Here is a 27,699-nt window from a genome sequence, read left to right on the forward strand (position 1 = left end):
ACGTTACCCACTCCGCGACGTTTCGCACCCCTTGATTTTTCGCAATGGGGAGGAGAACCACCTACCAAGAAACATTCTTAAAACACACCTTCTAAACACAAATCATTCCACGGATTCGTTAAAATAGACATCATTTACGTTCTCACCGCTGAAATAAAATGAGAACTTTTATCTCGTTTGACAGTTCAATAGACAAATTAATGTTTGCAAATTTTATGTTACCATTATGTTACCACAACGTTACACAAATTGGGATGTTGGATATTTAGCTTCAACATCGTTGCTACATATCTGAAACGTTGTTGCAACAGAAGTGATGGTTGGCAATTTGCTCAAAGAGAAGCAAACAGGGACGTACCAAGGGTGAATGATTTAGAAATCTTATTACATTTATCCAATTTAATAGTTTTTGTTCTTCATTCTGAATAAGGTTTTCCACTGTTAAATCGGAAGGGATTACGAAAAAGAAGTCTAACAGAAAACAGATTTTTTTACTAAAGCCTAAAATGTACCGGGGGATAGCGGGTAATTTGCACCCACTAAGGGAAAACTTTGATCGATTGATGTTTGCAAAACCGCATTTCGATGCGGTATCAGCATATTTTGACAAAAACAAAATTTAAGAGCGAGTCCACGAACAGGGCATACCCCTTTGTATGGGACGTCGTTTGGACCTCATCAATCTGCCTGAAATTTTCAGGGGTTTTTTGTACATATAAACCTAACATCTGCTAGAGTACTCAAGGTCAACGGGAAGTGGGGCAAATCGGGACACAAAGTTTGAAGGTTCAAATACTTCAAAAATCGTAAAAAGCCTGTAACTTAGGCAAAATTCAATTTACACAGAAAAAAAAAATGATGGTAATATTCATCAGGAAATGGTGACAGATTTTGTGGCAAAATAAATGATAAATTTTACCCCAGAAAATGATGAATTTTCATCAGTTTTTGATGAATATTCATCAGGTTCACATTTTTACACATTTTGTATGTAATATTACACAAATAAAGAGGTAATATTCAACCTACCAAATTTTCAACATTCCAAAATTCAACTTTTTTTTTCTGTGTAATTTTAAAATTCAAAATGCATCTGAAAGGACTTGAAAAATGCAACGAAATGCTGGGTGAAGCATCCCAATGGAGCATTTCCATTCGAGCAGTTTTTGCTATTTTCTACAATGTATTCCTTATGGGAGAACTGTCATTTCTACCACTCGAATCGGGTCCTCCATTGGTTAAATCTGAAGGGAGTTATTGGCATTTTAGTGAAAAAATAGCACAATTTTCAAACTCAAATAAAAAAGTGTTCCATCCAGATATCAACTCGATTCGACCTGGAGCTTGTAGGGGACATCTGGGACTACCATCTGAGACTGATAACGCTTTGGGTAAGGCAGTTTAACATATTAAATAGACACTTTTACTTTTAGTGATATTGTTGGTTGAACATTTTTGCTCGGGGGACACCTTAGATCAAAATAAAATAAAATCAACTTATTTTTATATTGCAAGTCCAATGTCAGAAAATTTACACAAAAGTATCGCCTAACATACATTAAAAAGCAAAATGCCCTCCTAGTTTGCAAAAAAATACAAAATTTCGCATCGCTGATTTTATAAAAGGTTCCTGAATACATCCCTGTGCGTACGAAGCGCCATGATGGTAGATTGGAAAAAATACTTTCATAATCAATTTTCAGCTATTTAAACCCATTTTTTATAATGTTTTTCTACAGAATTGACATTCTGCATAACTTGCATTGAAAAGCAGATAATTTTCAAATATATTTGCCAACTTTTTTTTATTTCCAAACGAAAATAGCTCTAGAAAACATAGCAAATTTTAAAAATATTAAGGGCGCATGAAAAAATCACGAGTAGAATGCAATTTTACTCGGTAAACTTGAAATGGCCAAAGAAATACACCTTCTATACATTAAGAAAAGCAATTTTGTTTGTTGTCGACGAAAATTGCGACTGGTTTATTTTTCCAGACTTATCCATTTTTGTTTTGTAGCGAAACCAAAGTGGAAACATATTTATTGAGAAATTAATTAGAAGTTAGTTGCGCTTGAAATCATGGCGGGTGCACGTTTGATTTCGAGCAACCAAAAATTTCACCATAATGGTAACATATTTGCAACATATTTGTAACATTGTTGCAACACCATCAATTTCTCCTACAAATATTAGCATCGCATAGGAAACATTGCCACAACACGTTCACAACTATCTGGCTATTGTTGCCAATCGCGTTGTTGTCGTGCGCTTTTTTTGTCACCAGGAGTGTTGCGTACATGTTGCCTGAGCAATATTGGATTGTTTTGAATTAGTTGCAAATAAGGCTTGGCGACAATAAATGCTGCTTGGGTATGATCTGTTCAACATTTTTTTCCAGTTATAGGTTTTTTTTTTAATATTAAATGATTCTTTTCAAAAATGTTAAAGTTATTATTGTGTTTAAAATCAGGGGTTTTTTTCTCAAAAAAAAAAAAAAAAAAAAACAAAAACTTTTCAATATATTTGTACCAGCGTAATGTTTCATCAATATTTTGGCACTCTCATCAAAATTCAAGGTTGTTAACGATAAAATTATCGAGGTTCGATAACGATAACGACAGTTCTATCGTTATCGTTATTTCGATAATTCTATCGACGATAATGGACGATAACTTATATTTAATACATTTCTAAAATATACTTAAACCAATCAAAATACTTGAATTTTCAAGCTTCCTCTTAGTATTTTTTTTGATAATATGGTAAGTTTCAAGGTATAAATACAAAAAAAAAATCACATAATACCGTATATTTTGAAAGTACTCAAATTTTCATAATTTGCAGTATGGGTATCAAACGATTTAAAATATTGCATGCATTTTAACTGTTTTAGAGATCTTTGAATGAAATACTAAAATTTTCACAAAATACCGTATTTTCTCGAAATTACTCAAATTTTCATAATTTGCAATGTGGGTATCAAACGATTCGAAATTTTACGTGCATTGTCACTGTTTTAAAGTTTTTTTTGAATGAAATACTTAAATTTTAACAAAATACCGTATTTCCTCGAAAATACTCAATTTTTTATAATTCGCAATATATGTATCAAACGATTTGAAATTTTCCATGCATTTTCACTGTTTTAGAGTTTTTTGAATGAAAAACTAAAATTTTCACAAAATAACGTATTTTCTCGAACATACTATTACATAGTTCAACAAAAAATCAAATGTTTCTTGTCTCTGAGACGAGAATATGTGTTCCTAGAAGATTTTTGCCTGCTGAATCCGAATCCGGGTCCAGAATTGCTCCAAATGGTCTCAATTTTGAGATACACCCGTTTGGAATGTTAGTTTAGGCCAAAATTAGCTACTTTGTCGACTATTTTACATAAGAACTATTGAATAAACAACTAACCAATACATGTATCTTAAAGTTCACGTTTTCCCCTTTCTGAAACATCCCTGGTTTTTTAAATTTGATTGTTTCTACGCATATTTATAGCCATTTTAAAATTAGAATTTGAATGAGAACCAACTGAAAATATAATTTTAAAATGGCTATAAATATGCGTAGAAACAATCAAATTTTAAAAACCAGGAGTGTTTCAGAAAGGGGAAAATGTGAACTTCAAGATACCTGTGTTGGTTTAGTTGTTTATTAAATAGTTTTTTTTTGTAAAATAGTCAACAAAGTAGCTAATTTTGGCCTAAACTAACATTTCAAACGGGTGTATCTCAAAATTGGGACCATTTGGAGCAATTCTGGACCCGGATTCGGATTCAGCAGGAAAAATTCTACTAGGAACACATATACTCGTCTCAGAGACAAAATATTGTTGGACTGTGTTATTTTAAAATTTGCGCTATGGGTAGCAAACGATTTGAAATGTTGCATGAATTTTCACTGTTTTAGAGTTTTTTGAATGAAATACTCAAATTTTCACAAAATACCGCATTTCCTCGAAAATACTCAATTTTTTATAATTCGCAATATAGGTATCAAACGATTCGAAATGCTGCACAAATTTGAACTGTTTTAGAGTATTTTTTTAAATGAAATACTCAAATTTTAACAAAATTCGTATTTTCTCGAAAATACTCAAATTTTTATTATTCGCAATATGGGTATCAATCGAATCCAAATTTTGCATGTTTTTTAAATATTTTAGAGTTTTTTAAATGAAATATATTTTTTTTTACTAAAATACTGCATTTCCTCGAAAATACTCAATTTTTTTATAATTCGAATTGTAAGTTTCAAACGATTCGAAATTTTGCATGAATTTTCACTGTTTTAGAGTTTTTTGAATGAAATACTCAAATTTTAATAAAATGCCGTATTTTCTCGAAAATACTAATTTTTATAATTTGCAATATGGGTATCATACGATTTGAAATTTTTCATGTATTGCAACTGTTTTAGAGATTTTTGAATTAAATACTCAAATTTTCACAAAATACCGTATTTTCTCGAAAATATTAAAAAAATATATGTTTAGCAATATGAGTATCAAAAGATTCGAATAAAGCTTGTTAAAAATACATAAAACATTGAAATGAATAATGTGTAGATTATAAGAAACAAATTGATTCATCGTTACCACAGAAAAGTTAAGGTATGTCAAAAAAGATTTCATCACGCAAAAAATAGCTAGGAAAATAGAAAAAAACAAAATTAAAATTAACACATCGGTACCACACAAGTTGATGAAAACTCAAAAGCTGATCACAAGTTTGTAAAAAATAAATTACAATGGCTTAATTGAAAAATGTAAAAAATGCTCGGAACAAGAAACGTAATTTATTCCAATCACGAAACAACACGAAATCTGTCCACACGCCGCAGCAAATAAAACCAATCATCACGCGACTGCAATTTTGTTTGTGATGAGGTGGCCGGTTTTTCAAGTTCAATGCCCTGTCACCAAATTAGCTTATCGAAACGCAGAACAAAAATATTGTTGGGGTAAACAACAATACTAAGAAAGCGAAGCAGAAAAATAAAAGTTTCAATCAGTCACACACATGTACAACTGTTGGGTTGCATTAATTCCGATGATAACACGCAAATACACACAAAGTGCATCAAATCTCTCTCTCCAATACCGACGCCCTTGTTTGTTTTCTGTTATCACGCCGTTAAACTCTCACTGATAGCACGGTCTACCGGGAATCGTCACGTCATTCGGGCTGGCTTTATGCGATAATGCACTCTCACCATCGCTATTAGCTCATCGCAGAGCTTCCTTTTAGCATTCATTCATCCCTAAAGTAAGAATGCGACGCAAAACGAAATTACATGAAATTTCGTGTAACTTTTTTTTCTTGTTCTCCGCCTCTCTTAACTCTCGTTCTCGCAAAAAAAAAACGAAAATTTCGATTTTTTCGCCCCGTCCTCCCCTCCCCTTCGGGCCGTCATCGCCCCTCTTTTGACTCATCGTCGGAAAGGTGAATGCACTCTCGGCCAGTACTCGGCACTCGACGACGGTTGGTTTGTTGACGATGATGCAAATCTGCTGCTGCTGCAGTACGTACTACGCTTCCTTGCGAAGGAATGAAACTGTCTAAAATTGCGTCGTTTTGTAATCAACTTCTGATTGGCATGCCAGGGCGCTGATGGTTGGGTGTTTGTTGATGTTGTTGATCCTTTGCGAGTTCGTTCTTGAGGGGTTTGATGAATCGGTTTCCTTGATGGGGCGGACGACGAAACGTAATTTCGCAATCTTGCAGCAGCAAATCGACAACATTTTGCGCGACTGCTGCTCTCGATATATGGAGTTAGTGTCAATAACCGGAGGGTAGGATTTAGGGAACGAAAAGTGTTTTTATGATCGATACATTATTTTAAGGAAATTTTGTACCTTTCAAATCTGAAAATTTCCAAATAATTTTAAGGCAATAACAATAACCTTAAAACGGTTTTTGTCTTTCCTCAAAATTCAAATTTCTTGAAAAAATAATAAGGTTTATTAAAATGATAAGTTTATAACAAACAGTTTTTTAAAAGTTGTTATGTTCCCTCGCATAAATTTTGTCTTTAGGAATCAAAGCAAAATTTGTTTTTCATGCTGCATTATTAAAGAAAAAACTTGAGCCAACAATAAAGAGCAGAATGTACAATGGAATGTGTATAACATTGAAAAATATATATATATATATAATTTAGGATTTTGATGAGTAATTGCACTTTTCCAAATCAATTAAAGTATATTACATAAAATGGAAGTAATATTACAAGTTGCAAAAGTTTTTTTTTTGCGCGAATCATACATTTTCTAACTACACAGTAAACATTGCATAAATTGGGACGGTTTAATTTTGGAAGGTCGAATATTACCTCTTTTATTATGCAATTTTACCTCAATTTTGACTGAAAAAGTGACATTACACCAGAAAAGTGGTAAAATTACACATTTTCAGAGGTGAAATTACACATTTTTTTCACATAAAAGATGAACTTCTTTCCAGATGTAATATTACTCTGATTTTTTTTACTGTGCAAGTTTAACGGTTTAGATAAATACGATGAGTGCTGAAAAATTCAGGTTTTGTAATGAGTTTAGTACAATGTTCTTTGAAATTCCGGAAACACCTTTAAAATGTTTTTTTTGTCGGTGGTTTGTTGTTTACATTGCTTAAATTTTATTTATTTGATAAGCGTCAACTTCCAAAAGAGAACTTTTCGACAAGTACGTTTAGTGCATTAATTTTGGGGGTGAAAAGTACACAGTAAAAAAATCATGGTAATATTACATCTGGGAAGGGGTACATCTTTTAGGTCATAAAAATATGTAATTTTACCTCTAAAAATGTGTAATTTTACCACTTTTCTGATGTAATTTCACTTTTTCAGTCTAAATTGAGGTAAAATTACATCATAAATGAGGTAATATTCAACTTTCCAAAATTACGCCTTCCAAATTTACACAATTTTTACTGAGAATGCCGTTTTGGCAATGGCCAAAATATACTTTTTACGCATATTTTTTGACAAATTATATTTTTGGAATGATTTCGAAAAAAAATATGTAAAAAATGGACATTGATGTCTTAAGGTGAAATGGGACGCCAGTTCTTGGACAACTTTTGTTCAACTCAATCAACCCTATTTAGCGTCTGCAAAAAACACAAATTTGTAAGTTACGTTTTACTTAAAGGTGTTTCCAAATACTCGAATCGAAGTAGCAACTTTCGTTTCACTTTAAATATTTTGTGGCTATTATTTTCAATATATCACGAATTAGAAATTAAATTTAAAATAATTTGTGGAATTTTCTTATAGTTCAAGAGGTTTTTTTTTGTTTTAAAATGATTTTTGGTTTCAACTTTTTGGTTGGATTTGAATACCCCTGACTCATAGCGGTTTGAAAATCACACAAAAAGGAAAAAAAATGTGTTTATTGGACATTTAAAAAAACTTCAGAGTAATATTACTTATAGTCAAACATTATCATGCTACATTTGATCCTGAAGATTCTCTAGAATGATTTCCATTTAATTGGATATAAAAAAAAGGACATCTACTTATTTAGAAAAATACAATTTCCCTTTTTTTACACCAGATAATTTATCAAAAACTATTTGAAATAAATTTCGTTTTCTGTTAATTCCATCATATAAAGATACACTTGAGAGCTTGATAAATAAAAGTATATTCAAAAATAATAATAAAAATACAACGAAAAAAGTTCCCAATCTAATGCAACAAAAATCATCGAAATCGGTTAAACATTTGTCAAGATATAAATGTTTAATGCTGCATTTACAACTGCGAGTGATAATACCTTTTCATAGTTTTATGAAAGATTTTTTGAAATATATATCAAAGGTTTTTTCCTCTCCTCTTTTTTTGAGCTCAAGAAATCTAAATTAAACTAATTGGAAAAAAAACTTTCAAGCGTTTTCTACTTTAATCAAACAGGGATATTTTTTACTATTTTAATATTTTGCCTTTTTTAAATTTCTAAATTGAAATGAAAAAAAAAATCATATATTAGTTGATTTTTTAAGATAACATTTTTCTCTTCAGCAGAAAAATTCAGAAGGCAAATTCATCAGATCATCAGCTATCAATTGATCTAAAACAAATATTTTGGATTTTTTCAAAATTAAAGTTTGGTTGGACGCTACGTCAGAACGCATTACTGACAATGCAAAAGAGATTCGTCATTTTGGTTTATAAAGGTGATCATTTCTCATGGTAAATGATGCCCAGAGCAGGTAAAAGGAAAAAAAAAAGCAAAAAACTTATCTTTGCAATTTTTATAACACTGCTCCAAAAATCACCTAAAAATTTAAAACCGTAAACTCATTCATCTATACGTTAAAACTGTATCCATACATTGTCTACTGGACCGAACTCTTCAATCTTTATGGGTCCCCGGAGATATTTGCCTCCAAAAAAAAAAGCCCATCAATCTAACGCACATCCAATAAAGGTTTTTACGACCCCCCGGTATCCGCAGTCGCAGCACTAATGTACAACAGTGTGACGCCACTTTTTCGGGACTAGATTTGATCTAATCTAAACATCAGCCACTTTCCAGCCAACTATTTGATACGTGTCTGGTGGCGGTGTCTATATGGAATTTCCCGCGAACGAAAAAACGAACGTGACAAAAGTTTATAGCTTCCGAAAAAGGCGTAAATTTCCGGCCCACCACCGTGTCGCTTTTTTTCGCAATTTCACCCTCGAGCCATCCCAGGGGAAAATTCGCGATTTTCCACGAAGTGGAAAAATTTGCGGCCTCCCAAAATGGCTATTAATCAAACGTCAGAATCGGGTTCTATCCATCTTTAAGAACTTCTTCTTTTTTTTTGGCCAGCCACACCCGAATAAATCATCGTCTAGCACCCGGTCGCTTACATCATCATTACAGGATGATGATGATGATCGTTGAAGCGTTTTATGGGGGGACGGGTAGCAAATTGCGAAACGAGCGAAAAGACATGAAATCACGAACAATCGATAAACATCGATAAACTCTGGACTCGCGAGAGAGGTAGGCATGGAAAAAACGACCTGCCCGTTGCACTTTGGATTTGATGGAGTGCATTCTGACTGTACTTGCTGTTGCTGCAATGACTGTGACGATGAGTTGGACTAGTTCAACGGACGGCGATGGTGACAAGGGCGATAATCAGCAGTAAAGATAAAGTTAATAATTGTTTAAACTCAATCAAAAATAATTGTTTGCAATTCCATCGTGAAACGACTGACTTTTCCTGTAATTCTCGAACGACGAAACAACCAATTTTCTCTACCAGAAATAAAAGAATCGAATGGAAACACTGCTTATGGATGCTGAAAAGTTGAAATTTTCAGCACTAGTATCGAAAAGTAACATTTTTCAATATTTTTTTTGTTTTGAGCGATAAATTCACTTAACACATGAATATTTGACATAAAATTCCATTCAAAATGCGTTTTCAGAATTGCAAAAAATGTTGCATGGAACTCGTTGCAAAATTTGATTTTTTCAGCACTCGTCATATTTATCCAACTCAGTTAACCTCGTTGGATAAATGTACGAGTAGTGCTGAAAAAATCTTCTTTTTGCAACTTGTTGCTTAAACTACTATCAAAACATTGATTTCAGTTTTCATAATTATTATCATTCTTAATTAAAAGTTATTACTAAAATCGACTAGTTCAAAGAAGAATGCAATCAATTAAAAAAAATGTTGAGATTAAAATGTCATGTTTTTTTCTTCGAACTTTTCTCTTTTCAATCAACCCCCTACAAGCCAAACCCTTCGATCAAAATATTAAAAAAAATTCAATCCATTTTTGATTTCTAAATAACATTGAAAAAAAAAAATCTTGAAATTCTAGAAAATTTTATGGTTGGAAATTGGACTTATTTTGTGTGACTTTTCCATTGTTTTAAAAAAATATGTCTCCTGTAATTTAAATAAAAAATTGTCAATTTAATGAAAATGGTATGATTTTATAGAAAAAACGTTCAAAATAAGCAAAAAATTTAAAAAGTGACTGTAACAACATAAAAAAAACTAAGAAGACAAAAGGTGATTTCAACAAAATACAAAAAATGGAATAAAAAAAGAAGAGAAGGAAAGTTTTTCGTAGAACATGAGTTGCTCAAATAACTTTCTGAACACGAGAAAAATTAAATTAAAAAAATCTTCTCATATTTTGAACTTTGTTTGTAAATTTTGAAAATATTAGTTCAAAACTTGATATTTAATAAATTCCTTTATTTTTGAGCACTTTGTGCACATATTTTTTGTATTTTATAGTTATATTACTATTCGTATTTACATTAGATCACTGCACATTTTTCTCAATTGATGGAAACATGCCTCGGAATTTAAATATAAATATTTTTGTTAATTTTGGATAATTTTTACCGTTGAGAAACATAAACCTTTTTTTTGCACCGGACTTTTTGTTTATTATTTTTTCTAAATAAAGCCATTGATTGATTTTAAAATGTTTCTAATAATCACGAACTATGAATTAAAGTCAACGCACGCACATATGTTTATGGTACTCCTAATAACATTGTAATTTTTAAATGTATTTTTCTGAATATTATTTTGGGACATGAATTTCAAAATTAATTCTTAAAACTTTAAACAAGGTAAAAAGTTAAATTATTTTGTATGAAGCATATTTTTGCATTAACAATCAAGAAGTATTTCTTAAGATTATTTTTTAATAATTTTAATTGGTTTTTTTTGAAGATGTTTTTTTGTTTTAATAATTTATATTGAAAAAATATTTTTTTTGTTCGAATTTTTCAATTGACAGTTAATAATTCTTTTTAAGCAAAATTCGTTCCATCATAAATTAAATTTAGATTGTTTCATCTTTTTGTTCACATTTAAACAATATTTTTGGCCTATTTTGTGAAAACAACATAGACTCGATTGTCCAAAATTTGATAATCCGAGGATTGGATTTTTTTAAGGGTAGCTCTATAGTAATCGAGTCAAGAAGAGAATAAGTTTTCCGTGATTCAACACTTTATATTTTTTGAGAAAATTTCATGTCCGTAGACTTTCTGTTTCGATTATCCGCAAGGTTAAATATTCGAAGTGAAACATTTCAGCGGACTTCGGATAATATAAACTGGACTGTATTCTATTTTGATCATGATTCGAGCAATTTTGTATTTTTTTTTCAATAATCGGAAGATTATGAATTTTGGCATCTATTGACTGCCGCTCAAATCAAGTCCGTCCCATATGTAATTTTGTCAATTTTGAGGTAATGATGCAGTTTGGTTCAAAATCATGTAAACTATCAGAAACCCAATATAATTTAATACTTTGTTCTAGAAAGCCGGAGAAAATCCACTTTTTCGTGAAATTTTAACACGTAGCCTTATAGACGGGACGTTTTCTCGGCTTGCTATTTTTACATATGGGACTGACACGATTAGAGCGGCAGTTGATGTATGTATGATTAAAACTCACCTAAAGTTGACATAATTTTTGTGTTCCTAAATACAGTCCAGACTCAATTATCCGAAAGCCTTGGAAAACAAATTAATCTTATTCGGTTGAAGTCCGAAGAAGACAAAATGAATATCCACTATCTTACTTTTTATTTTTGAGCTTGAGTATGACCCCAAAACTACCTTTCAGTTTTCATAATCTTCAAATCCAAAATGGACACAAATATTGCTTACAGTTACACAGAAAAAAGTAAAATTTTAGAAGGTTGTTATTTGGTCGGTTGAATATATCCTATTTTTGAAAAAAAATATCTAAAAAATGTGTAGAAACATTCAATTTAACAGAAACTGATTGAAATGATATCAGTGATATGAAATTACACTTTTTTGACACAAAATCTGTCACCATTCCCAGATATAATATTAACATATTTTTTGTCAATGTTAGCTATCAACTATTCAAATTTAACTAACGCAGAACTTGAATTTGATATTTAAAATAAGAAAATATGAAAAAAACAATTTGTTCAATACAAACCTTTGAACAAACGAGTCTGAACTGTTTATTAGAATCTCACAAAATATCAAATAAATTTTGGACGAGCCTAAACATGCTTAATATGATTATCAACGCAACAACTTAATTTCAAATTTGTTTTCAGTTGATTAAAAAAATATATAATATGTTTTTCTGGATTTTTTTTGATTGATTTTCGATTTATTTGCAACGGCCTAAGAATATTTAAAAAAAATACGTAAAAATGTTATGGATTCGAATTTCCAAATTTCTAAACCACTCTTCGGATAATGGAAACTTCGGATAATCAGGGCATCGGATAATCGAGTTTAGATTGTTTAGCTGACGTGATTAAAGATTACACAAAAAAAAATTAAAACAAATCTTAATAGGCCAAAAAAGTGGTGTTGAAATACTGAAAAAATACATTTGGTATGCTAAAAGACAATCAACAACTCAAATTTGACTAAAATGGGGTCACAGAACTCGAATTTAATGTATAAAGTGTAAACTAAAAAAATAAAAAAAAAGATTTTTTTATGTTCATGGTTCGATTATCCGAAGTCCCATACAAACATTTGGATAATCGAAACTTCGGATAATCGAGGCTTCGGATAATCGAGGTTTCGGATAACCGAGTCTGGACTGTATTTAGAAATTATCATCAAATCTTTGAACCGAAGTTTCATTTAGGATAATCGAAAATTTGGATTATCGCATCACGAAAAAAAATGTTTAAAAAAGGAAATTTTTGTTCAAGATTCGATTATCCGAAGTCCCATTCAAACGTTCGGATATTTGAGTTTGGACTGTTGTACAGGGTTAAATTCCTTTGATGGTTTTAAAAATCTCAGCACCATTTTCGACAGGTTCACTCGAGGCCAAAGCTATTCGACGTTTTCGCAAACATTTAACGACTCATTTTGCGAACATTCATAAAGTTTCGCCCCGCCATATTTTAATCATAATTAAAATGATAAATTGTCGGGATTTCACCGAGTTTTAATACACCACGACTTCGTCTCCTCACGTCCACCACACGTTTTTAAAGCTCGATCATCACCGTTATTTTTTTCTCTTTACTTTCCGTGTGATGTGTCTGAGCCATGTTCATGTTCTTTTCCTCCCAAAAATAGAGAGAGAAAAAATAAAGTAAAGAACACCAACTAAGAAGAGCGTCCCCCTCGTCAGGTGATGATGATGATAGTGACGCGCCCCGCGCCGACTAAATATTTCACCTCACTCACCTTACTCTTCTCAGTCACACGTTTTTTTTCATCCTCACTTTGATCATCGTCTGCCGCTCATCTGCCATCCATCACACAAAAGTAGTGCTACATGTGGGCCCAAGCGTGTGTGTGTGTGTGTGCAAAGCAGCGCAGATTACGTCACATCAACAAAAACAACAACAAACTTGGGCGACGACGACGACACAAGGATCATTAACCCCAAAGTGAGTGCAAAATACTGCACATCTGAGTGAGCGAGCGCGCCGCTTGAGAACCGGGAGAGCCGCACTCATCACTCACTCGCGGAAAAAGGGGAACGCTTGAATGAGAATTTCTCCCTTCGATTCACACACTTGTTCGCGTGTGAGTGCCCGCAAGAACCCGCATGTTATCTGTCCTCCTCAATGAAAGCGCGCGCGAGAGAGCGAGTGAGTGAGTGCGTGGGTGACTGAATGTGAGAATGAGAACGCGCGGTGTGAACGAACGACCGAGCGAGCGGGACGGAAGCTTCGAAGGAGTGAGCGAGCGCGAGAATGGCTGAGCACGGCGCGATAGGTTATTGAACTAAAGCAAAACACTGGATCAGAGAGCGGGAACGGTTATTCTCACTCCGCCACTGTGTCATGGCTATTCTTGCGGGTGAGTGAGTGCGAGTGTGCGTGAAGATGAGGCAAGTGGGGCGGAATGGGAGCGGACGGGTGAGTGATGTAAGGGTGAGAACGTGGGAAATCTTTTGTTGCTGCTGCTGTTGTCGGCGGCTCGCTCTTTTGAGTTCGAGATTTGCTTCCAACTTCTGTGGGTTTTTTTTTTTCGCGCGGGAAATGAAGCGGTCTGCCCGGCGATGGTAATGGGATGGTTCTCGGTGAGTTCGAAGGAGGCGGGAATGTTTGGCATGCGAACGGATTTTTTTTTGTGGTAGTGAGGGATTTTTTTTTTGTTGAAACAGATGTTTCGAGGAAGGATTTGTATTTTACTACTTTTATAAAATTTATGAACGCAGTTACAAAAAAGTAAATTTTTAAAGAATAAAAATGTTTGTTTTTTTCAGAGGTACGTTCAACAACATTGGCCTCACAATTTAAGATCTGGAATAATACAAAAAAATCTTAAGTCTTAATCATCAGATCAAATGCGTCCGATGATCTCAACTGCCAGAGTATAATCAAAATAGTTGTGGTTGACGTTTACGGCTTGAGGTGTTAATTCGAGGAGCAAGGTGAGATCGTTGCCCTTTTTCAATTTCACCACATACACTGGAATTAATCCATTGAACGGTAAGTGGAGCTTTACTGCGGTAAAAATGGGTGTTGAAGAGTAATTTTGAATTTTTCGAATCAAATTATTTTTGATTGTCGAGCTCAAGAATGACCCCTAAGCTACTCTAAATTATGTTTACTTTTCAATTCCAAGATGGCAGCCAAAAAAATAAAAAAATAAAAAATAAAAAAATAAATCCTTTTGCTCGAATGAACTTCAACGTTTACAGACTTTATCGATCAAATCAGAATGTAGAATAGAGTTAACAGAATATTTTCTCTAAATAAAATATCAGCATTAGTTCAATTTTGGCAGAAATAAACGTAATTTTCAAAAAAGTAGACATTTCTCCAAAGTCTCCTCGATTTAAGTTTGATGGCCATTAAATCATTCGAACCTTTAGGTTCAAGTAGAAATGTTGATATAGAGACCGCCAAGACCTATGGTTTTGAAGGGCTTCTTTTCGTCTTTAGTTTTTTTTTCAAATAATTTTAAAGTGAAATAGCTTTAAAAATAATATATTCTTAAGAAATATCCTTTTCATCCATATTTTGAAAAAGAGCGAAAGAGCCGTTCAAAAGAGCGGCTCTTTTTAATGAGCGAACGAAAATGGGCGGCTCCTAAAAAAGAGCGGTTTTGCCCACCTCTACAATCAACCATTCAAATTGGGCTAAAATGGGATCGCAGAACTCGAATTTGATGTTAAAAGTAAGAATATCAAACATGAAACTTCAAAGAAAAAATAAGCATATTAATAAAACGAAAAAAATATGTTTTTTGTTTATGATTCGATTATCCGAAGTCCCATACAAACCTTCGGATAATCGAGTCTGGACTGTAATGAGTTTAAAAAGACAAAAGTTTAAAATTAGTGAATAGAATAGGGGATTGCCCCAGAATTTTTAAGGGTTTTTTTTTGAAAGGGAATGGATGAAACAAAAACTTTAGGAAAATATGTTGGTTGAATTTGAGATTTTTTCAATAATTTTTGTAATTTATTTTTAAACTATTTGTGAAAAATGGTTTTATTTTTTTCTTGAATGTCTTTATAAAAAAGGAAATTCTAATATGTTTGGCAGGTTAAGCACTCGTTCCTGACTATCTAATTTGCTGATTTTCACTACATAAACAACTTATTTTAAAACTTTTGATAGAATCTTGCTTGTTCACTTCCTATTATCACTTTAGTTGAGAACGCTTTTTATGACCTGTAATGGAACGTCAAAGTGCTGGTATGCCAACATTATATACACGATGAAATTAGATGCTGTTCACCTACTAGATAAGAATAATGTTGAGATTGACTTAGAAAAGTAGAATAAAATAATTGCGAAAGCAATGATGCTATAATTTTTTTTTCAATTGTAATTCTTAAACTAAAATGTTGATGTTGTGAGTATCACATTTTTAATAGATTTTTTTTATCATTTTTTATCTGCGAACAGCTTTCACTGCATCTCTAATGTTGATTTGTCGAAAAATTAAAGGTTCCTTGATTCCGATACACAGAAAAAAATTATGGTAATATTCATCAGGAAATGTTGACAGATTTTGTATCAAAAAATGTGTAATCTTACATCAGAAAATAATGATTTTCATCAGTTTCTGGTGAATATTCTTCAGGTATACATTTTTACATTTTTTTCCGGTAGTATTACTCAAAAAAAGGTTAATATTCAACCTACCAAATTTTAAACATTCCAAAATTCAACTTATTTTGCTGTGGTACTGTGTTACACATTTTCTAAATTATGAGTTTTTGTGATACTTAGGCCAAATTGCATCCGCTCATTGAACTTGAATTTTTAAACTCCTAAAATAACTAAATTAATCATACATTTCTTGACCTCACTTTAATATGTTTGAAGGATGGATAAGAACTCGATGATTTTATTTAAAAATCTAGTTTTTTTGTCAAAAATAAATTAAAATGAAATATAACTTTCTAACAGTAAACTTTCCTGCCACTTCTTTTTTGCCTTCATCACCTTACTTCGGAAAGCCAAAATCGCTCGAAAAATGAAGTTCTAAATTGGACCTTTGACCCACCTTCGTGGATACAAATTGACTAAGAGTAAAAAAAAAATGTTTAGGAATTTGAGAACCACGAATAATAAGTTTGGTAAAAGTGAAAAATTTAATTTAGATTTCTTTTTGTGAAGTCCCACAATGTTATGCTACAAAAACAATGTTGTATATTTTTAAAAAGGTATTTGAAAGACCTTTCCAACGCGTGTAATAGATTGAAGATCTGACATCCTATCAAAAGTAAAGATCACTCAAATGGTAATTATACACTTTTTTGAAGCCGAATCTCAGATATTTTGATGAAAGTCATGTCTGGATCAAACATGCGACCCATCATTGGATGCGTAATCAAATGAACTTTCCAACGAGTCTGATATTATTATTTTACCAATATTTTTTTATAAATGTTAGGAAACAAGGTGTTTGCCTTTCAACAAGATAAAGCACACGTACTACCTTTCATGCAATTAACTGTAAATTATGAAAAATTCACACATTTCTTCCGGACAACAGACCATTAATTGCCCGAAAACCAGCCTTGTGAACGACCTTTCCTAGCCTCCAAAAAATTAGCCCATCTTCCAAAAACTGGTTCATTTCACCGGCTTTGCTGGTCGTTGGCCTAACACAATTTCGTACATTTTGGTGTGAATATCTGTTTTCTGTTTGTGTGTGTGTGTCTGATGTACAAGGTATAATGCCCCAGCACAGCCCAACATGTTGTCCCAGCATATGCCGCATAATATCGCACACACACAGAAACTCATAGTTCATTTCGACGCCTTTTGGCTCGTGGCACAAAACTTGCTAACGATGATTAATAGCCCAAAAGTACACCGAACCGAGAGTGGTGCCCGTTCCATATCTGTCACCAGCCCTGTGTGTGCGGTTTTCCAGCCAAAACTTCGCTAGCATATACAGCATCATCATCGTCACCATCCTCCTGTCGAGCAAGGGCCAAATCTGTTTGCTGGTAGTCCTAGCCAGGGGTGCCAGGTTGCCAGATAAATCTGGCATTGCCAGATTTTTTGTGAGCCAATTTGAAAAAAATAATTTTCTATTTCTTCCATACATTGTTTTATTGACGTGTTTTGTTTATTTTGTGAAGCTATAATGTATAAAAAGTGTAAATACACTGTTTTTGAACACAAAATTGCTTATTACTTTGAGAAAAGTGGCTTGCCAGATTTTTCCCAGTTTTTTTGCCAGATTTTTTTCTCTTCAGACCTGGTAACCCTGGTCCTAGCCCACGCCAAATTCGAGTTGCCCAGGGGCGAAAATCCTGTAAAGTGCCAAATTTAGATGCTTTTTGACTTGTTTCTTTTAACTGAACTACCTAAAGAAATCGGAACAAATCTTAAAGTTAAGTAAATTTATATTAATCTTCCTTGCTTAAAAGGTGTTCCTAGTTCAAATGCAACCGGATTTGTTTTAAACAATGCCGATTTTTTGGCCATAAAGCAAAGACTCGTAAAGTATATTTGTGGACACCGCCGTGATAACATTACCAGTTTGCACTGGTCCAGAATTTGATAAGTAAAACAGATTCAGCAGTATCATTTGGCTGTAATCCAAACCTACCAAATTCTTACACAAGGAAAAATTATCAAATGAAATTAAGTTAAATTTAAAATTTTTACTCATTGTTAGTGTTGAAAGATTTCGATTTTATCACTCATTGAAAAATAACAATTTGCAAACAAATACTCAACAATTTATTTAACTGTGATCCCTCTCCCCAAAAACGTTCGTTAATCACCCACTCCTTGGACAATTTTCTTCTAAAGAGGACGTTCACACACAGTTCGACCCACTCCCAAAAAGCGCTCACACAAAAAGGAGGAGTCTTTTGCCCCTATCTGACGTATTTCGCTCGGTTCACTGCTCAAAAGTCAAGCGAAAAAAAAGTGACATAATCACAGTTTGATTACAGCCAGGCTTCAAATTGAGTTGAGTGTTGGCTCAGCGAAAAAGTGCAAAACTATAGACGTAAATAAAATTACAACTGTTGACCGGAGAGTATTTCGGCTAATAATAATGACAACACTGAAGAAAAGCCAAAATCACGCAGTTGTCAGGGTGAGGTTTGGTGAGTAACGTAAGAAAGTGACGCGCTGATATCGCGGCGTCAGTCGTTGTTGTCTTTCAGGTCGATGGCCTCGTTTGGTGGGCGGTTGTTGAGGGGAAATATTGGTTTAGGTGGAATGTCTTGAGGAAAATATCTGCACGGAGATTTTTTTGTAATGGCATAATTCAGTAAAAAATGGATTAAAATTTTGGAAATTGATTAAAACAAAAAAGTTTGGATTAATTGATTAACATCCAAATATCCATGATCCAAATACCAAGTTATAGTTTGAAAACATGTAAAATTAAAAAGCTTTTAAGAATACATTGATTATTTATTTATTTTCAATCAAATAGAGATTTTTGAAACTTTTAGAAAATTTTGAATTTTTGGGTTTATTAATGGGAGCATAACTGTAATGCATTTTGTGATACCTTTCGTTTTTTTTATACTGTCTTGAAATTTGAATTTGACCAGTGTCGAAGGACAAAAACATAAAATGAAATTTGTACCAGTCTTATTGACAAATGTAACCGTATTAAATTGAATCGAAATTGCACAACTCGACATTGTTGAAGTTGATGTCAGTAAAGGCATCAGCATCATCAAGGTATGGTAGATTTATGATCCCTTAAAACACATCAAGCAATAAAATTGAATTGTAGTGAATTCTCTTCCAACTTATAAAATTGTAAATTTCGGGTATAAATGCTATGGAATCATCATAAGCGACCATGCGTACCCTTTTTTGAGCAACCCTGCGTACCCTTTATACCTGAGATTTAAAATTCTAGAGTTTTTTTAATAGGTCCTATAAACATATGAAAAACAATAGCTTATAGGACCTTTTTAAAAAAAACTCTGGAATTTTATTTGTTGGCAGCAAATTTGCTTAAATTCAGGTCTGTCGATTGGATCGTGTTCAAGGAGCCCAAATATATCATACCTTAAAGAAACTAGAGCGTTAACTGGAATCAACTTCAAAAATGTTTGGTTGTGTTATTAGGTTTTTTAGGGGTTCAAAAAAACAATTTGATTAAAAATCTTTTAAAATCGGTTGTAAACTTTTAAGAATACATAGCATGATATTAATTTATGTATTTTAAATCAAAACTTACTTTTGGATCGAAGGAAAAAGTTTTAAAAGAATTATTATCATAAATTCATTGATATTTTGCATTTTTTTTATTGCAGCTTAACTGTAATGATGTAAAATTGTGATGATGAGACAAAAACTTTTGATAAAAAAAAAATTTCCAGCCTAATCAGTATGATATAGAAAATGATACACTTTTTAAAACTTGTTTGATAAATAATATCCGGGTAAGGTCGACAGGTCTGACATTTGACACCTGAGCAATTCTCTACGAAATCGGTTTTTTTTCTTCAATTTTAATTTTTGTATTTTTTAATCCGGCTGAAACTTTTTTGGTGCCTTCGGTATGCCCAAAGAAGCCATTTATTTAACTTTTTATCACTAAAACTTGATTTGCAAAAAAACACTATTTTTATTTTTTTTTATTTTTTGATATGTTTTAGAGGACATAAAATGCCAACTTTTCAGAAATTTCCAGGTTGTGCAAAAAATCATTGAGCGAGTTATGAATTTTTGAATCAATACTGATTTTTTCAAAAAATCGAAATATTGGTCGCAAAAATTTTTCAACTTCATTTTTCGATGTATAATCAAATTTGCAATCAAAAAGTACTTTAGTGAAATTTTGATAAAGTGCACCGTTTTCATGTTAAATCCATTTTTAAGGTGACTTTTTTGAAAATAGTCGCAGTCTTTAATTTTTTAAAATTAGTGCACATGTTTGCCCACTTTTGAAAAAAATATTTTTGAAAAGCTGAGAAAATTCTCTATATTTTGCTTCTTCAGACTTTGTTGATACGACCTTTAGTTGCTGAGATATTGCAATGCAAAGGTTTAAAAACAGGAAATTTGATGTTTTCAAAGTCTAACTTAAACAGCCCACCATTTTTCAATGTCGATATCTCGGCAACTAATGGTCCAATTTTCAATGTTAATATATGAAACATTTAAAAAATTTCCGATCTTTTTGAAAACAATATTTTCAAAATTTTCAAATCAAGACTAACATTTCAAAAAGGCCAAACATTCAATATTTCGCCCTTTTAAAATGTTAGTCTTGATTTGAAAATTTTGAAAATATTGTTTTCAAAAAGATCGGAAATTTTTAAAATGTTTCATATATTAACATTGAAAATTGGACCATTAGTTGCCGAGATATCGACATTGAAAAATGGTGGGCTGTTTAAGTTAGACTTTGAAAACATCAAATTTCCTGTTTTTAAACCTTTGCATTGCAATATCTCAGCAACTAAAGGTCGTATCAACAAAGTCTGAAGAAGCAAAATATAGAGAATTTTCTCAGCTTTTCAAAAATATTTTTTTCAAAAGTGGGCAAACATGTGCACTAATTTTAAAAAATTAAAAACTGCGACTATTTTCAAAAAAGTCACCTTAAAAATGGATTTAACATGAAAACGGTGCACTTTATCAAAATTTCACTAAAGTACTTTTTGATTGCAAATTTGATTATACATCGAAAAATGAAGTTGAAAAATTTTTGCGACCAATATTTCGATTTTTTGAAAAAATCAGTATTGATTCAAAAATTCATAACTCGCTCAATGATTTTTTGCACAACCTGGAAATTTCTGAAAAGTTGGCATTTTATGTCCTCTAAAACATATCAAAAAATAAAAAAAAATAAAAATAGTGTTTTTTTGCAAATCAAGTTTTAGTGATAAAAAGTTAAATAAAAAAATCACCAATTTTTTTTTACTGTGTATCATTTTTTTCCAGTGTAGTCCGTATCCATACCTACAACTTTGCCGTAGACACCAAATCGATCAAAAAATTCCTTCAAAAGATACAGATTTTTGAATTTTCATACATCATTTTTGTATGGACAGCTGCCAAATTTGTATGGAAAATTATATGGACAAACTAATGATGCAAAATGGCTTCTTTGGGCATACCGAAGGCACCAAAAAAGTTTCAGCCGGATTAAAAAATACAAAAAAAATCGAATGACCGAAATCCTAGAGAACTGCTCACCTTAAAAGAAGTCTCTGTTCCTACAAATGAATTGAAATATTGAGAAACTTAAACTTAACATGTTTCTGAAACTCATTTTTAATTTTTAACTTTCTTTGATTCAATCTCAAAATCATTTTTTTAATTAACTTTTTTTGAAAATTCGTACACATTTTGTCCGGATTCAAATTTGAAGACTAAAGAATGCTTAAAATATTTTTGTTACCTATGGGTTTTACAATATTTTTTCTCAAATCGAGTTTTACCAAGTTGGATTAACACGACGAGTGCTGAAAAAAAACGACTATTTTGCAATTTCTGACAACATCTAACAATTTTAAGTCAAATATTCCTGTGTTCAGTCAATTCACTGTTCAAATCAAAACACTATTGAAAATTATTACTTTTCAACACAGGTCTTGAAAAGTGAAACTTTTTATTCCGTATATCGTAAATATTATTTTTCGATTCTGTTATTTTTAGTACAAGAAAGTTATGCCGTTTCGTCCCTAAAGAATGGCAGGAACAAAAATTAGTTACACGACAGATTTGTAAAAAAAAGTTTTCATTAAATTAATCAATACTAATAAAACTTCATTGTGGTTTGGTTGAGCGTTTTAGCAGAATGTGATTCATAGTGTGTGTATTTTTTTTTCATGGACATATTTTTAACACTTTTCATTTTATAAGAACGATTCTTTCTCATCCTTAAGGTGAATTAAATCAAGATTTTTGTTGATATTTATTAACGTCATGATTCGAAATCCGTATACTTTGTAACATGACACAATTGATTTTTGTGTGAAACGATTGGATAAACAAAAATCAAGATTCAGGGACGTGTCTGTTTTTCGGCGGATCCCGAAATGGTTTTTTTTTCAATTTTAGAAATAAACTATGAAAAAAATAATAAAAACATAAAGACTTTTTTATTGCATAACTTTTTTATTATGCGTAATTTAAAAAAAAACAGTTTTTAATCAACAATTCAAAAACGATAATAATAAATCAAAGAAGTAAAACTTTAGCAATCAAATCTGCATCATATTCTCGAAAATAATTCTGCACAGCACGTGCCTTTCAAGTTCACCCCCTTATTATGCCCTCCCCCTCCCCTCCAAATCAATAAATCACGCTCCAATCGAGCGGAAAGCATTTCGATTTAAAATTAATCCACCCAGATTGTTTTCCCGTTTTGCGACACACACACACACACATGCACCAAAGTGCGCACAATATCCATTCATTACTGCTCTTTCCTCTTTCCACACGTGCCCGCACACGTGGGGCATTTAAATTCGATTAAAAACGCACCCCCCCACAAGCGTGCTGCCGAGGGGGTGTGTGTGTGGAGCAGTCCAGCTTCCAATTAAAAATTTAATACGAATCGAATCGGTTATGCTCTGCGCCACGATTTATGCAATGGGAGTTTATTAAAAAAAAAAATGGAAAATCATAACTGACTGACCCTTTTTGTTCTCTCTCTGTCGCTGTGTGTGTTTGTGCCGCGCGCGCGGCTCCTGTTCATAAAATATTAATTCGTTATTCATACCTGCGAATTTATGTAAATTTCGATTTTAATTAAACTCTGCGCTGCGGTTTGTTTTTTTCGGGTGCAAACTTGTGTGGTTTGTTTTTTTTTTCGTTGTCGGTTTTGGACAACTCCCGGTTATTTGTAATTTCAATTTGTTTTTTTTTTGTGGGTTTGTTTTTACAGCACACTTGTATGTTATTTTTCAACGGCGATTAAATATTTATAATTCTGACTGATATTGAACTTTGCTGGATTCGTTTTTCCTCTTCTCACAGCTTTTTCGAAACCGTACTTTTCACGCTGCTGCTCACGCAGCAAAGGCCTTTTCTCCCTGGGTTTGACCCGTCAGGTGCTAATCAAACTATTACATTTACACGCTGCTCTCTAATCACTTGAGTAAATATTCACGCACATTTACATAGACAGACGAAACATTTAACTTCAACCGCTGTTGATTCTTCTCCGTTTCTCGGGAGCATCGAACTCGGCTCAGCTCATGCCTTCGCTTGCTTTACATCACTTTCCATGTAAGATTTACACCGATTTCCGTGCACTGTTACAACACACTCACTGATAGATCCTTCTTCCTGCGGTAGGGGTGCGTAAAATTTCCTGTAAAAATATTGCGCCAGAAGCACTGCACGCCGCACACACACACAAACACCGAATCCCACCAACACTTCCCGGTTCACTTGGGGTCACCTTTGAAAGGTTTGAACAAAAAATCTCGCCACCATCGGGGCTCGAACCGCCGTCGATCGCGATTGTCAATTGCGCGCTGCCGCGATTTTCGGCGATTTGAGCCTCTGATGATGAGGTTTTTTTGTTCGCTCCCAAAGGTGAGTGTCAAACGCGTGGTGCCCCCAAGTGAGTGACCTTGCCGAACTTTTTTGGGGGGCCCCCACTTTTCGGGGGTCCCTCGTGCGCTGAGTTACGTCGCGGTGTCTCGTTCTTTCCTGTTGAGATTTTGACAAGTGGAGCTCGCGCGCGTTCTCGCTCTCTTTCTTCGGTTGGGGGATCCCCCTTAAGAGAGTGCCCCAGAGTCATTCAAGAATATACGAGAGTGTGCATCAAACCAATATGTATATATTTATATTTGTACACTTCTTGCTCGGCCCCCCTTATTCTTACTGCCTCCCCCCTCTCAATGTGCCTCTGTGTGTGTGTATGTTTGGCGTTCGTGTCATTGAACCTATCCATTTTTCATGAAAATTGTATTCTTCGACTGTGCCGTTGTTGTCGTCGTGCCGAGAGCTGATTTAGCGGATTTTTTTTCTGCCTCTGTTTGCACTCTTCTCTTTTGTGCCCATTTTCACAACACTGGCCGCCGCCGGTGGCGAAATTCTCAACCATGCAGTGACACTTGCACAACCTCTAAAAATTTGACACCCGCCGAAAAAGATCGCTAAGCCATTCACGCACACTTGGCGCGGCGCTGTATTGGTGCGAGATGTGATTCTTCGTTCACTATCAAAATCGAGGCACTTTCTTGGTTGATTGAAGCTCACGCTCTATGCCACAGCCACACTCCATTAAGTAATACTTTTCTCTTCCAATTTTTTGACAGCTCGAGATTTCATTTTCCGCATCAAACTATAAAACGTGAAATACAAACTGGGAACGACACGTTTCTTTCTGTAATCCTCGTGAAGCGCACTCCTCCTCCTCACACTCGCGCCGAGAAACGTCAAACGTCGCGATGGAATTTTGCTACGCGACCGCGACCAACTCGGAACCGTGACTCCGTACGGGAACCGCGCTAGTAGTATTACTGACACATTGGCCGGCCCAGCACCGTATCAGAGGCGAGCCACTCTCGCGAGGAACTCGCGCGGGTGTGCCGTGAGTGCCCCCGGTCGGCGGCGTCGATGACCCCCGTGAGTGACCCTCCCCAAACAGACACCGGCGCGGCGACCGGTGCCGTCTCCATGGAACACGACTCCCCTTTTTCCCCACTCATTCAGCAACCCACCCACGATGGTGGTGAGTTCGGGAGGGAGCGTGAGTGACCCCACCCTTCGGGAGGCGCTCACCGCGAAGCATATGATTATTGAATAATGTTTATGTTAGAATGACGACGGCGGCGTTCAATGAACGCTGCTTCGCAGCCGTCGGGCGGCCGAACTACCGATATTTTCGCGTCATCGCGTGCCTGGCGGCGCGATAGTGTATGGAAAGAAGAGCGCGCACCGACACACTGACAAGTTTGTCTATGAGGTTCTGCTGGCGGGAGGAACTTTAAAACGTCACTGTGATGTTGCGGTGCGACACAGTGGAAGTTTAAAGGGAGGTTATGTTATTTTTATGATATTGAATTGTAAAGTTTTTGTTTTTAAAATTTAGATTTTATGAAAAAAAAAACATTAAATGGTTTTCATATTACTTTTTTACTGTTTAAAACTTCCAGAAAATATGACTTTTTTTTGCGAAAAATCCGTAATTATCCGAAATTATCAAACAAAATTTTATGATTTGATCGATTACGAAATTTTTATGTTTATCAACATTTGGGTCTAACTTGAAGTATGGCTCCAAAAATGCTCCAAAGCTTTCTAAGATAGTGGCCTGCCACTTTGGATAATTAGGATAATGTACCATTTTATTTTTTCAATTAATATGCTGCCGTTCTACGCATAATTGTCCCATGTCATTTTTGGTCGATTCTGACTTGTTGTCATTTTTAGGTTAAGTTTGACATTCACTTTTCGAAAAACACATAAAATCTAGTACTTTGTTAGGAAACTCATCAAAAACAACACCAAGTCTGTTTGTCCCATCAGGGACATATGGGGTGAATACAATAACCACGGGACAATTATGCGAAGAAACACAAAAAACGGTCGAAAAGGGTGGATTGGGGTTGTTGCACTTTTTTGAACATGGGAAAATTATGCGTAGAACGGCAGCATGGGAATGTTGAATACAAGTGTGGACTTTTTTATATTATTCGACTATCCGAAGTCTCTAAAGAAACCTTCAGATAAAAGTATTTAAAAAAATCAAATCTTCGAATAATAGGGTGGCGGATATGTATTGCGGAATTTATTGATAAAAAACATCAATTATAAATATTTTAAATATATTTTTAAGATTTTATGAATAAAAAGGTGCAGGTGGTTATGTTACACATGACCAGTATGACAAAGAACTTTGCAAGATGATTGTTGAAATTTTCGATTAGAATGTACGGTCCAAATTTCCCCATTATTCCCTTATAATTAACGTCCTATCGAACTAAGGGGACGGAAATTGCAAGTGGAGCTGAAATAGAAATCAAGGTGAAATCAATCGACTATCCCTCACCACTCGAAAGTTACTAAGATGCGGAAATGTTTTTGCAAGGTTGTTGGAAGCAATCGGTGGCAGCAAAGTAAATTACAACAGCAAACATTAAAACTGCCCCCATCGGAACATCCGCGGGACCTCCGGCCACTCCGGATTGTGGCCACTACTGGTCCGGCAAATGTCCCCCCATCGGAACATCCCCGGGGCCTGCGGCCACTCCGGATTGTGGCCACTACTGCCGAAATGTCAAATTTCATGTCCAGTATCAAGAACCATAAATTTTGATACCCATATTGCCCCAACTCTTACGGTCCGGCAAATGTCCCTTTTTTTTATTTCAATGTAGATAATTTTTGTTTTGCTGGAAATTTTCAAAAGACCAAAGACTCAAATGAAAATCTAATCTTTTTCAGGTAAAAGACCCTTTGGAAGTGTTATTAAAAAGTGTGTACAAAATACACGTAGGCGACTGCCGGTCGGTTTTAGGCATATTATCTATGTTAGTTTGCATTCTTTTAAATCTGAAAAAAAGTGTTTATTATTTTTTCACTTTTTGACTTCCTCGCCTTACTGAGGAAAGGTTATAAAATCACTTGAAAAATGAACTTCTCAATTAGACCTAGACCCACCTTCATGTATAACTATCGACTCAGAATCAAATTATGAGCAAATGTCTGTGTGTGTGGTGGGATGTTGATCAAAAAATTGTCACCGATCATCTCGAGACTGGCTAAACCGCTTTTGTCCGTTTTGGCCTCATTCGATCCGTCTTGGGGTCCCATAAGTCGATATTAAAATTTATGCAGTTTAGTTAAGTACTTCAAAAGTTATGCTAAAAAAACGATTTTGACTAAAGTTCGGAAGATTGTAAAAAGGGTGGTTTTGTAAGAAAACCCGTTATGTTATACATTTTCAGAAAGGTATTTGAAAGACCTTTCCAACGCGTCCAAGACATTGAAGATCTGACAACCCTATCAAAAGTTATAAGCATTTAAGTGTTATTTATGCACTTTTTGGAGGTTGGGTCTCAGATATTTAGATGAAAACGTTGTCCGGATCTATCAAGCGACCTGTCGTTGGGTAGGTAATCAAAAGACCTTTCCAACGAGCACGAATTGAATTAGAGATTTGACTACCCTATCATATGTTGTAAGCTCATAAGTGCCCTGAAAGATCTGACTAAACTTGATGGTATGAATAATGAGTCAAACTGATAGATCACTGAAAGGTTCTCCTTTCAAATGTGAGGAAGGCACCAACCACCTAAGGGTGGATTTAGTAAC

The 27,699-nt window shown here is 34.0% G+C and overlaps 1 protein-coding gene across 4 annotated transcripts in view; it reads right to left on the minus strand.

Annotated features, from left to right (window-relative positions):
* Positions 1-27,699, minus strand: part of LOC120424412 (probable nuclear hormone receptor HR3) — a 254,783-nt gene that overhangs the window by 83,687 nt on the left and 143,397 nt on the right. Inside the window, exons 1-2 of one of the 4 annotated variants that reach the window (XM_039588521.2) lie at positions 24,747-24,901; positions 23,150-23,718 (exon numbers count right to left, since the gene is read on the minus strand). The exons of 1 other annotated variant lie outside the window; for it this stretch is intronic. The gene's annotated coding sequence lies outside the window, so the exon portion shown is untranslated. Of the gene's footprint in view, positions 1-23,149; positions 24,907-27,699 lie in introns of those variants that run through there. 2 more of the 4 variants (XM_039588520.2, XM_039588522.2) reach the window with 2 other exon arrangements.

The sequence above is a fragment of the Culex pipiens genome, chromosome 2 (genome assembly GCF_016801865.2).
Source record: "Culex pipiens pallens isolate TS chromosome 2, TS_CPP_V2, whole genome shotgun sequence".
In the NCBI taxonomy this organism is placed as follows: Eukaryota; Metazoa; Arthropoda; class Insecta; order Diptera; family Culicidae; genus Culex; species Culex pipiens.